Source organism: Cupressus sempervirens, chromosome 9, assembly GCF_028749045.1.
Source record: "Cupressus sempervirens isolate cs-2001-9-10 chromosome 9, ASM2874904v1, whole genome shotgun sequence".
NCBI classification, from domain to species: Eukaryota; Viridiplantae; Streptophyta; class Pinopsida; order Cupressales; family Cupressaceae; genus Cupressus; species Cupressus sempervirens.
Genome location: NC_143126.1, coordinates 393,862,297 through 393,875,443, shown reverse-complemented (window position 1 = coordinate 393,875,443; position 13,147 = coordinate 393,862,297).

Here is a 13,147-nt window from a genome sequence, read left to right as displayed (position 1 = left end):
CCAATATTTGATATGTTATCAAGAGCAGCAAGCCCACTGGTTTGAACCTGGGGTCTTGCAGTAGTAACAGCATGACAGATTATACAAACAACTTATGCCGTACATCTCATTCCAAAGGTAGTGCAATATTACTAATCATCCAAATTAAAATAATTACTAAAAATTCTCTAGAATACGTAGTTGATATCACCAATCCTTATTAACCACTTTTTAAAGCTTATTTAGATCATGTTGGTATTACAGTACTACTGATCAGCATAAACCCATCATTTTGAAGGTAAAAGAGGAATTGTGAGTACTGCAAAAGTTGGTATTAATAATCATCCAAATTAAAATAATTACTAAATATTCTCTAGAATACGTAGTTGACATCACCAATCTATATTAACCGCTTTTTATAGCTTATTTAGATCATGTTGGTATTACAGTACTACTGATCAGCATAAACCATCATTTTGAAGGTAAAAGAGGAATTGTGAGTACTGCAAAAGTTTTTGACTAAGCAATAATAACTAATCTGATTCCTGCTATGGGCCATTGTAAAGGATCCGCCCTTCCTTGTACTTAGGAGAATTTGATTGGGTATTGAAAATTTCTAATAGATTAAATGAGATGGTGCGAAAGGTTTCTGGGATCTTGGTTAGTGCTATCTAGCTCATTTCAGGCATTTGCCTGTGTAATTTTAGCATTTGCCAGTTTGTACATATTTTAGATATTGGGCATATACTTATTCTTCAAAATTATGGTAGACAAAATAAGCTTTGATTTGGTAATAACTTGCATGTTGGGAAGATCATAGAACAGTGTCAAGTTCCATTTTTAAACTCCACAAATGTTAAAATCTTTCCGCCAAAATCATCGCACTGCATAATTCAAAGTCAAAGAAGTCCTTGAGAACCCTAACACGCTTATTCATAATTGGTCAGTTTATTTTTGAAACCATCTCAAGTGATTGGTAAATACAGCTCATCTCATATTGTTAGTTGTTTTGTCATTTTGACAATCACTTAAAGCCACCGATGGAATTTGAAAATTAATAAGAAAACTAAGATATCAAACCTTGACCTTTGTTGCTAGCTCAACTCATTTAGTATGTTAACTTATGAGAGTTGTCTTAGTTTCAAAAATCACCGATAACAGATAATTTGTTCTTCATTGTGAGAGTTGTCCAAGTATATAAAATTGTTGATCCTTTCAAAAAATGGAAAAAGTTATAATAACACATTCATCAACAAGTTAACAAAGTTATGAAATGACTTCAAAGTATGCACAAGAATATAGAAAGGTGGAATAAATAAGTTTACAAAGCTTCGAAAGTACACAATGTAATGTGCCATTTTTTTTTGGGAGGAATTAATTATAAAGTTATCAATTAAAAAATATATATTACAAGGTAACTTTATAAATTAAATTAAAAAAAGCTTTTAGAGGTTGCTGGAAGAAGCGGAGAAAAAATTAAAAAGGGAGGCCGACCTATCAAGGAAAAAAGAATAAATAGGCATTGAGGGCTCATTGTCTATCATCGAGACTTATTATTGATTTTTTCTTATGTGCGTTGTGGAGCCTAAGATTTCTGCAAATAGTCACAATTGGCCATTGAGAACGAAAACTCTCAATTGGTACGCAATTTTGAGGGTGTGAGAGATCACTTGAATTATTGCAGCTGTGGGAAGGATATTTCAGTTCTTTCATTTGTGCTTAATTGTTGATTTGGAGTTTCAGTTGGAGTTGCACTTTCACCATATCATCTTCAGCAGCCAGTTTCCAATATTTGATCAATCCAGGTTCTTTTTTTCAATCTGTAGTTGCAACAAGTTCTCAATTGTATATAACCAGTTAGGGTTTCTCTGTAATGTGCTATGTCATAATGTTTTGGTGCCAAAATTTGCCATATCATTTGTAAAAACATTTGGTTTTCATTGAATGAATACATTGGCACTATTATTTCTTTTAGCAATATATTTTAGCAGTGTGTTAAATCTAGAGTTTGTTTAGTGGCCTATTGGTACGGGTCATTACAGTGGTATCAGAGCGGTTTTTTGCCAGCCTGATAGGGTTACCCAGCCACCATTTAATTTAGTTTACGTAGGAACCAACATAACTAAGAATATGGCTGAGAGACATTCTCCAAGCCCATCCAGAAGTGTGCGAGATGATGAGACTTTACAGCAACAGGAGAGGCTTCTATAGTCAATAGAGGCAAGTACACAGGCAATGATGGTTATGATGCAACATTTGATTGGGGAATATAGGAGAAATAATCATGATCAGGATGACAGAAGCATAGCAGGATCACAACATAGGACACGGTCTGGAACAGCTGATAGACCCACATGTCCTATATTTAGAGAAGAAACTCCAGCGCGCACACCTGATGCTATGGTAATATATATTGTAGATGAACTCCGACAAGCGAGGAATGAGTGGGATTCATTACCAGAATATGTACAGGATGGATGGACATTTGACAGGTACCTGAACTATAGAGCTGCTAGGCAGAAGCAAGTAGATAAACACAGTGAGTTGCAATAGGTCACCAACAAGTTGGTATTACCCACATTTGATGGCAGTGGAAAAATGACTACTCGTGCTTGGATTCATAAGGTGGATACTTTCCTATCTTTGAAGACTATGACAGAAATTGAAGCACTCAAGTATGCCACTTTACACTTAGATGGGGCAGCGCATGATTGGTGGACACATGGCATGATCACATTGCAACACAATCAGGTAACCACTTATCAGGAGTTTGTGGATAGATTGATAGAAAGGTTTGATAAAAAAAATCTTGAAGTTTATTTCCGAGATTTAGCCCAATTGAGACAGTCAGGAGGCTTAGAACAATTTATCAATGACTTCCAGAAGCTTGCAGTGATGGTGCTTGACATTTCAGAAAGGAGGCTAGTCATTTTATTCACAGAGGGATTAACTGAACCACTCAAGGGGTGGGTAAAGGCCTTTGATCCTCCTACATTACAGGAAGCCATGTAGAAAGCTTGCAGTATGGAACTTGCAGCTCCATCAAACCAGTTTAGTTCAAAGGGTTCTTCATCATTTAGAGATAACAAAGGGGAATTTAGCAAGGGTAAAGAGAAGGTTAGTGACTCAAAAGACAAGCTAGCTGCACCTTCGGATAAGGGAACACATAATGACTTGCGTAGGAAGAAGCTATGCTTCTTTTGCAAAGGTCCCTATGAGTTTGGTCATGATTGTCCTATGAAGCCTAAGGGGAAGGCTAATCGGGTGATGTGAGCTTATTATGAAGGTTCAGATTCAGACATCTCAGAGCACCATGATGAGAATCCTGATGAGGTAGAGGGTGAACAAGAGGTAGATAGTGCTGAGAAAAAAGAGGCTCCAGAGATACATTTACAGGAGGCACGTCTGTCTAGTATTCAAAGAGAGGGATCTTTCAGATTTCGAGGAGTCTTGGCAGGACAAAAGATTATTACTCTGTTGGATACAGGTGCCACACATAATTTCATTGATGCACAATTTGTGGAGAGGCATGGACTCATTACTGAGGAGTTCGAGGGACTAAGAGTTAAGGTAGCTGATGGGTATACTCTTCGTTGTGATAGGATGGTGCGAGATCTACCTTTGCGCCTAAACAACTATGAGTTTAAGGTGGACTATCATGTGGTTAACATGGGTGACATGGACATAGTACTTGGGATGCAATGACTACATTCTTTGAAGGAGGTTACCCTGAGATTGGAGGATATGGAGATATGGTTCATGGTGGATGGCAGGACTCATGTGCTGAAGGCTATCTGTAATGGTGATGTTAGGACTATCTCATTTAGGCAGTTGGAGAGATTAGCCAGGCATAATAATATAGAATGGGCAGCAATATGTGCCTTGATGCCTACCCAGGGGGAGCAACATAAGACTGAATATCATCCAGATATTCAAAAATTGAGAATCAAGTATGGGAAGGTATTCAGTGAGATTCCACCAGGCAGGCCACCAGACAGAGGTATTGAGCACATTATCGAGTTGGAGGAAGGTGCTAAGCTTGTCATGATCACACCATACCGGCACCCAAAACGACTCAAAGATGAGATCAAGAGGACCATCAATGAGTTGCTAGCAATGGGACACATCAGACCAAGTAAGTCACCTTTTGCATCTTTTGTTGTTTTGGTATAAGAGAAGGATGGAACTCTACGAATGTGTATTGATTATAGGGTGTTGAATAAGAGAACTATAAAGAACAAGTATCCCATCCCACGCATCGATGAGCTGATAGATGAATTGCATGGGGCTTGTTATTTCACAAAAAATGATTTGAGATCAGGCTATCACTAGATCAAAGTTCGAGAGCAGGATATTGAAAAAACTGCTTTTAGATGTCATTATGGTCATTTTGAGTTTGTAGTCATGCCTTTTGGTTTGACTAATGCACCTGCCACTTTTCAGTCCACTATGAACAAGGTCTTCCACCATCAGTTGAGGAAATTTGTGCTAGTGTTCTTTGATGATATTTTGATCTATAACAGGAAATGGCAGGAACATTTAGAGCACTTGGAGATAGTATTAAGCATTTTACAGAGCGAGTCCTTGTATGCCAAGGAGTCCAAATGTGATTTGGGGATGGCAGAATTGTTATATCTTGGACACATCATTCGTGCGGAAGGAGTGCAAATGGATCCTGAAAAGATCCGTGCTATTGTTGATTGGCCACCACCAGAGAACCTTACACAGTTAAGAGGGTTCCTTGGTCTATGTGGATTCTATCGCAGGTTTGTTAGTGGCTACTCATGACATGCAACGCCCATGACGGATTTGCTGAAGAAAGGGGCATTTGTGTGGACTCAGGAGGCATGAGAGTGTTTTATGCAGTTCAAGGAAATAATGACTACATGCCCAACATTAGCATTGCCTGATTTCACGAAGCCATTTGAGCTTCAATGTGATGCTTCTAGAGAGGGAGTTGGTGCTGTACTCATGCAGGACAAGCATCCTATAGCTTATGAGAGTAGGAAACTTAGAGGGGTTGAGAGGTCATTCAACATATATGATAAGGAGATGCTGGCCATCATGCATGCCTTGGCCAAATTCAGACAGTATCTTGTGGGCAGCAAATTTTGTATTAAAACTGATCATAATAGTTTGAAGCACTTTTTGGGACAGCTAGACCTGAATGATCGTCAGCAGAAGTGGGTGAGTAAGTTACAGGCATATAATTTTGATATCACAGATGTTAAGGGGACACAAAATATTGTTGCAGATGCTTTATCCCGTAGGCCACACCTCACTTCTATGATTCAGATATCAGAGGATTGGTGACACTTGATTGTAGCAGAATATGCCAAAGACATGTGGGCCTCTTCTATAGTGGAGGGGACAACAATCGACACCAGATACACTCTCATAGATGATTTGATCATTTACAAGAATAGGATTTACTTAGTCCCAGGATCGAAAGTGAAGCAGTTGATTTTGAGAGCATTCCATAATTCACCTACAGCAGGCCATCCTCAGTATTTCAAGACTTACAAGTTAGTATTGGAACGATTCACTTGGAAGGGACTTAAGGTTGATGTTTTGCAATATGTGCGTGAGTGTCATGTTTGCCAGCAGAACAAACAAGAGCACACTTATCCAGCAGGGCTCCTACAGCCACTTCCTATTCCTGACAGGAAGTGGGAGTGCATCTCTATGGATTTTATTACGGGCTTGCCTAGGGCCCAGGGGCGTGATTGCAGCTATGTGGTGGTGGATAGGCTGACAAAATATGCTCACTTCTTCCCTATCACTACTACATACTCAGCAACTCAGGTGGCAAAGGTCTTCTTTAGGGAGATTTTTAGATTACACGGGTTACCTCAGAGCATTGTGAGTGACAGGGACAGCCGCTTCATGAGTCACTTTTGGCAGGAGATATTTCAGTTGTCTGGCACTGAGCTTACACCTAGTACCAGTTATCACCCACAGACTGATGGTCAAACAGAGATTGTAAACAAATGGGTGGAAGGGTATTTGAGGAATTATGTGGCAGATCAACAACGAGCTTGGGTCAGATGGATATATCTCTGTGAGTATTGTTACAATACTACATATCATATGACTATACAAATGAAACCCTTCATGACACTTTACGGTTATGAGGCACCTAGTTTCTTAGATTTTTTTTTGGGAGACAGTCGAGTACCCTATGCAGGTGAACTATTACAGGAAAGTAAGGATATAGTTGCTACTCTCAAAAACAACATTGCTAGAGCTCAGAACCAGCAAAAACAGTATGCAGACAAGAAGAGGACTGAGCGTAGTTTTGAGGTAAATGATATGGTTTACCTCATGTTGCAACCATATAAGCAGTCCACTCTCAAGAAGAGTGGTACAGAGAAAATTAAGCCACGCTATTATGGACCCTTCAAGATCATCAAACGAGTTGGTGAGGTGGCTTATGAGTTGGAGCTTCCCACAGATAGTCGAGTGCACAATGTGTTTCATGTATCACGCCTCAAAAAGGCGTTAGGTCAGAATGTGATGCCTTCTGCAGTATTACCTCCCTTGGATGATGAAGGGAAAATGATCTTAGTGCCAGAATTCATTCTGGATAGTAGAGAGAAGCAGCTTTGCAGGAGAGTAATCAAAGAGTATCTAGTTAAGTGGAAAGATTTACTTATTGAAGATGCTACTTGGGAGGGGGAAGTGATTTTGCAACATCCAGCATTAAGATTGCTTGAGGCCAAGCAATTTTAGGAGAGGCGGACCTGTAATGTTCCATTTTTTTTTGGGAGGAATTAATTATAAAGTTATCAATTAAAAAATATATATTACAAGGTAACTTTATAAATTAAATAAAAAAAAGCTTCTAGAGGTTGCTGGAAGAAGCAGAGAAAAATTAAAAAGGGAGGCCGACCTATCAAGGAAAAAAGAATAAATAGGCATTGAGGGCTCATTGTCTATCATCGAGACTTATTATTGATTTTTGCTTATGTGCGTTGTGGAGCCTAGGATTTCTGCAAATAGTCACAATTGGCCATTGAGAACGAAAACTCTCAATTGGTACGCAATTTTGAGGGTGTGAGAGATCACTTGAATTATTGCAGCTGTGGGAAGGATATTTCAGTTCTTTCATTTGTGCTTAATTGTTGATTTGGAGTTTCAGTTGGAGTTGCACTTTCACCATATCATCTTCAGCAGCCAGTCTCCAGTATTTGATCAATCCAGGTTCTTTTTTTCAATCTGTAGTTGCAACAAGTTCTCAATTGTATATAACCAGTTAGGGTTTCTCTGTAATGTGATATGTCATAATGTTTTGGTGCCAAAATTTGCCATATCATTTGTAAAAACATTTGGTTTTCATTGAATGAATACATTGGCACTATTATTTCTTTTAGCAATATATTTTAGCAGTGTGTTAAATCTAGAGTTTGTTTAGTGGCCTATTGGTACGGGTCATTACACACAAAATCACCGAAGGACATGTTTCATATTGGTAAGTTGCTATGTAGGTGAAAGAAATCATTAAATAAAAGTGATGGTTATTAAATGTCGACATGATAATGATTGGAAACTTAGCCAAGTTTATAATAAAGTTGACAAAAATAAAGGAGAGTATGGTAGTTACTCTAACTACCACAATAACTGGCAGGGATAAAGCTTCTTCAACAAGATTTGCCACCATCCTTCCTTGCTATGTTAAAGTGGGAGCCTTGAAACAGGTCATAAACATGCCTCAAAGCATATAATTTGTCCACATTATTGGAGCTCTAATATTTTATGACATCCATCAAGTTAGAAACAATTTGTGGAAGCTGATATACAAATGCACGAGATAAATGTGGTCTCATGGATGCCACAACAACATTATTGTTAGGAAAATGTTGAAGTTTTGTCAAGATGTTAAATCGATGTCTTTTATGTTTCAAAGCCAAACAATGGAGCCCACTATCGGTACTGGAAGGGTGTGGTCGATAAAGAGAGGTGATGATTATTCAAAATTGATATTAGACTTTGGACAAATTTCCTTAAATATCTAAAAACTACCATGAACTAAGGTGACCAACTACAAAAATGTTTACATGCTAATGATTGGAAACTTAGCCAAGTTGATAATGAAGTTGACAAAAATAAAGGAGAATCTGATAGTTACTATAACTACCACAATAACTAGCAGGGATAAAGATGATTCCGCAAGATTTGCTACGATCTGTCCTTGCTACGCCAAAGTGGGAGTCTCAAAATAGGTCATGGACGTGCCTCATAGAGTATAAATTGTGCACATTAGTGTAGCTCTATAATATCTTATGACATCCATCAAGTTAGAAACAATGTGTGTAAACTAATATACAAATGCCAGAGATAATGTGGTTTGTGTTATGATTAACCACGATTAGAAATAACAATTGCATGCAAATATAACCAATATTAGAAAATAATAAATCGCACAGACGAGAACACAAGACACAAAGAGTTAACGTGATTCATCCAATCCTTGGGCTACGTCCACCAACAAAAAGTCCAATATTATTATTATTCAGTGATTACAATCCACAATCCATTACAACTCAATACCGCCGCAAGAAGCTACAATCTCATCATACATATTGAAATCTCTAACTTTAAGCCATTTTATACAAGCTTTTTGCCACTTACTAAATTAGGGCAAGAATAAATCATCTAATTGAAAAAATGATAGCTGACACCTTTTACAATAATCAATTCATTTATGGCTTTATGAAAACCCTCGTGGGAACATTGCCCCTCGACCTCACCCTGTACTGCGATATAGAACGCACTTGGGGCTCTACCTCAGGACCTTACAACAGGCACTACTCCTTGACTTTGTCTTGGGGGCACTGCCCTCAAGCCTCCGCGGTAATTATCTGGGGGAAATCACACAAAATAAAGTGAGAAATTAACCTTCGAGTTTGATTAGGTTGCACATTACAACAATCTCCCACTTGGAGATTGATCAGACTCCACAACAATAACCTCCCACTTGAAGACTGATCATAGCATCACTAAACCTATAACTCCAACTAAAATATCAAAACACCTTGGACTCTGTTGTTCTTTTATTCTGTTCAATCTAGAAGACCAACCAAAGCTGAAGAGGAGTTCAGTTTCTCACTTGTTACTATCTTGGTAAACATATTTGCTGGATTATCATATGTATGTATCTTCTCTAGTTTTGACTGTTCATCATCCAAAACTGACTGAATGAAATGGTACCATAACTGTATGTGTTTTTTTTTTGAATGTAGAGAAGAATTCTTTGCAAGATGAATGCCACTTTGTCTTTCTGTAAACAAATAATTATCCCTCTGTGGGTGTCCCAATTCTTTCACAAAGAACTGAAGCCATATCATCTCCTGAGCTGGCTTTATAGTAGTAACATACTCTACCTCTATAGTGGATAAAGCATTAACCTTATGCAGTCACTACAACATTTGGGGTCAAATTGCGATGACAGTGTAATTTATGGCAATTTTCATCTTTTTTTTTTGCAATTCTCCCCAACGTTATCACAACATCGACATTGACGTCATAATTGTGACACCTGCGTGAGTATATATAAAAAAAACATGACATAAATCATTCCCCATTTGTTTTGATTGTCAACAATTGTGTGCAGAAGAGGGTGGAGAGCTCCTAACAAGGGTGGAGAGATTTGAACGTTTTTGTGCCCTTGTGCTCGGTGCATTTCCTTGCTATAATCTCTACATTTCGTTGTCGTGCCCTTGCTTTGTGATTTTGTTTCCGTGCCCTTGCTCTACAATTTCCTTGCTGTTCCCTTACTCTGTGATTTTGTTGCCATGCCGTGCCTTTGCTCTGTGATTTTCATCAAGGGCTATGTAAATGTTTGTTTCTTTTCCTTCTAAACAAGTATTCTTTATATTTCCTTCTAAACATGTATATCTTAGAGATCTTTTTTAAGGTGCTTAATACATCTTAACAAAATAGAAAAATTGATCCAATTGAATACATATTCTAGAATCCAAATAATAAAATAATAAAACTCACTCAACCTGTGCTAAGTAACTCAACTCAAGATCCTACACAAAAATAATGCAGACTAGGAAAAATGGGCAAAGTTTGCGAGAAATTTTAGAAAAACATATCATAGCAGATATTTTTAGAAAGAAACTAGTCATAACCCAGTTAAATGGGTCTAGTTGCTGATTAGTTGGATTGATTACAAATTCTTGTAGAACTGTCATCAGATTAGGTACAATAAAATGAACAATCAACTTTTAAGCTAGCAAGATCAAATACAAATTTTCAAGGTGATAAAATTGCATATGCAGATGCATCACTTGCATGCCAGGCACAAGGAGCATTCCCCAATTTATAACAAATGGTTAGATATAAAGGCTCCATACGCTGGCCCAATAATGGATGCTAAGGATGTAACCATGCATGTATTGGCACACTCACCCCGCGAGGATCCCAAGTATCTACTATTGTTAATTTGAGCATCAATATATAATGATCTAGAATGTTATGAAGTACTGAAGCCAATAGGAACTTATCCCATGTCTCTAGAAAATGTAGCATAGGTTCAGGGTCCCTTGGCTCCTAGGAATTTGTAGCAGCTATTCTCATTGCTAGAAGACTAACTTCAGTAAAGAGTTGAGTGTAAGGAGTTTAAGAAGCAAGTTCTACTTCTGTGTAAATGCTATAATCACGAGGCTCATTCCCTTGTAGAAGCCTCTGCCACAATGACATTACCTCTAAACCATGCAAAGGATGTTGAAGTGGTTCCCAACCTTGAAAAACTAAGCAATGACAAAGCAAATGCAGATGCAATACATATATTACTATTATTTATGTATATGTATGTATGTATGTATATATATGTCTCTATATGTGTGTGTGTGTGTGTATACACATGTATATGTATATATACATACATATGTACACATACATATGCGTGTGCCTATGTATGTATATATATAGAGAGATCTTGGCACAATAGAAAAATCGATCCAGCTGCATACATATTCGAAAATCCAAATAATAAAATAATAAAACTCACTCAACCTGTGCTAAGTGACTTACCTCAAGATCCTACACAAAAATAATGCAGACTAGGAAAAATGGGCAAAGTTTACAAGAAATTTTAGAAAAACATATTATAGCAGGAACAATCAGTTGTTCCCAACTTGCAAGATCAAATATAGTTTTCCAAGATGATAAAATTGTATATGTAGATGTATGCATGTATATATGTGTATATGGATGTATGTATATATGCATGTATGTGTATATGTATGTATGTATGTATGTACGTATATACATCTATATATGTATATATATGTGTATATATATACATACACACACATATGTGTGTGTGTATGTATGTATGTATATATATACAGAGAGATCTTTTAGATTGTAGCGATTAGTGGAGATCTAGGATCTCGTTGCCGTGCCCTTGTGATCACTACATTTTGTTGCCACACCCTTGTGATCTCTGCATCTCATTGCAGTGCCCTTGTGATCTCTGTATATGTATGTATGTATGCATATACACACATATGTATGTGTCCATCTATGTATGCATGTACATAAATAGAGAGATCTTGACACAAAAAAATAATAATAAAACTCACTCAACATGTAGCATGGCCACATATGCGATGACAACGACCTATTGGTAAGTAGATTCTTGTTTTTCTCTCTCATTTTTCATGTGTTTATTTCACTTGAACTATTATTTCTTGGGGGCATTTTGTAATATTGGATTCATTTTATGTAGGACATGATGAGGACATTCTTGGATGTACTCGTGTTAGATGTATGAGAATCATTAATGAATTGTGATGAATTGCTCATGAGCAATGAAGATGGACTTTTCCTGAGAGTAGCAGGAGGCGATGACGACCTTGTAGCTACTTTAAAGATTGATCCTTTCTTAAAGATTTTAGATGTTAATGGGGAATTTAGATATTTTTTTGGGGTGGGGGGGTGGTTGAGCCAAATGAAATATTAAACTATTGAAAAGAATTCCCTCAAGTGATCGTGCATTCTTATCCAACCATATTCATCCTCCTCAACAAGACATCTGTTGAAAAGAGTTCCCCAACCAAGTGTTCCATAAAACTTAGCATCCCATGCTACAATGGATGCACTTCTTCTTTCTCCAATGAAGAAACATGCTGCATCCAAGAACATCTCCTTCTCTTGCTTCCTATAACAACCTGCCAGGGAACCCAAAAGAAATTAACCTAAAGTTTTACTAAGTTTGTCAAACATTTTTTTTGAAAGATAATAAACAACTTGAGATAATATATATAGTAGAAGCAATAACTCACATACATACAACCATAAAAAAAAATTACATCTCCTAAGGGTTCCATGATGTTGAATCACATTTAAGTTTATTAATATTAAATTTGATAAAAAAAAATCTACCATCAAAGAATAACTACAAGTACAAACCCACTTAAACAATATATAATTATATAAGATGCCACTTGACAATAATTAGAATGCTTAATCACCCACTGTACAAGTCATAGGCTGTGAAAAACTCAAAGAATATACATCATGAATATAATACATTATCTCATAAGATCTCTAATACATACAACAGTGTATAATCAACCAATAGAAATACAAGATTAGAAAGATAGGAACAAATGCACAGGTACATCCAACAACGTTATCAACGGTCAGATCTCAATGGTATAAGTAAAAAAATTACCACCTGACCTCGTGGAACCTAAATGGCCCACTCCCACCATGTTGAGGAGATAATCTCAAGTCCCATACAGATATCAATCTCAAAAGTCAAAACTAACATCTAGGTCAAAGATAACCTGAAAGCAATCTATCTTAAAGGTACCAAGACACAAGTATCATCTAAACCTAGAGGCAACAAAGACACATAGGAAATCTACTATGCAAGTGGGCAAGTGTCATCGCATGAGCCAACTCTAAGGTTACCCTGGCAACCTCTCTGGACCTGACCCCCTAGTGTCGCTATGTGGCACCAATATTCTTTTGTACAGACAAGGAATACTAATGAAGCAAGGTTGCAACCAAGCATCCTCTCTACTCCCATCCTAGCCTGTACTAGCACTTGAGGCATGGGCGAGGAAAAACATAAACTCTTATTAATTCATTTAAAAATCTATTTAATGAAATATTATCACTTATTAAAACAACTTACAATGGGTTACCC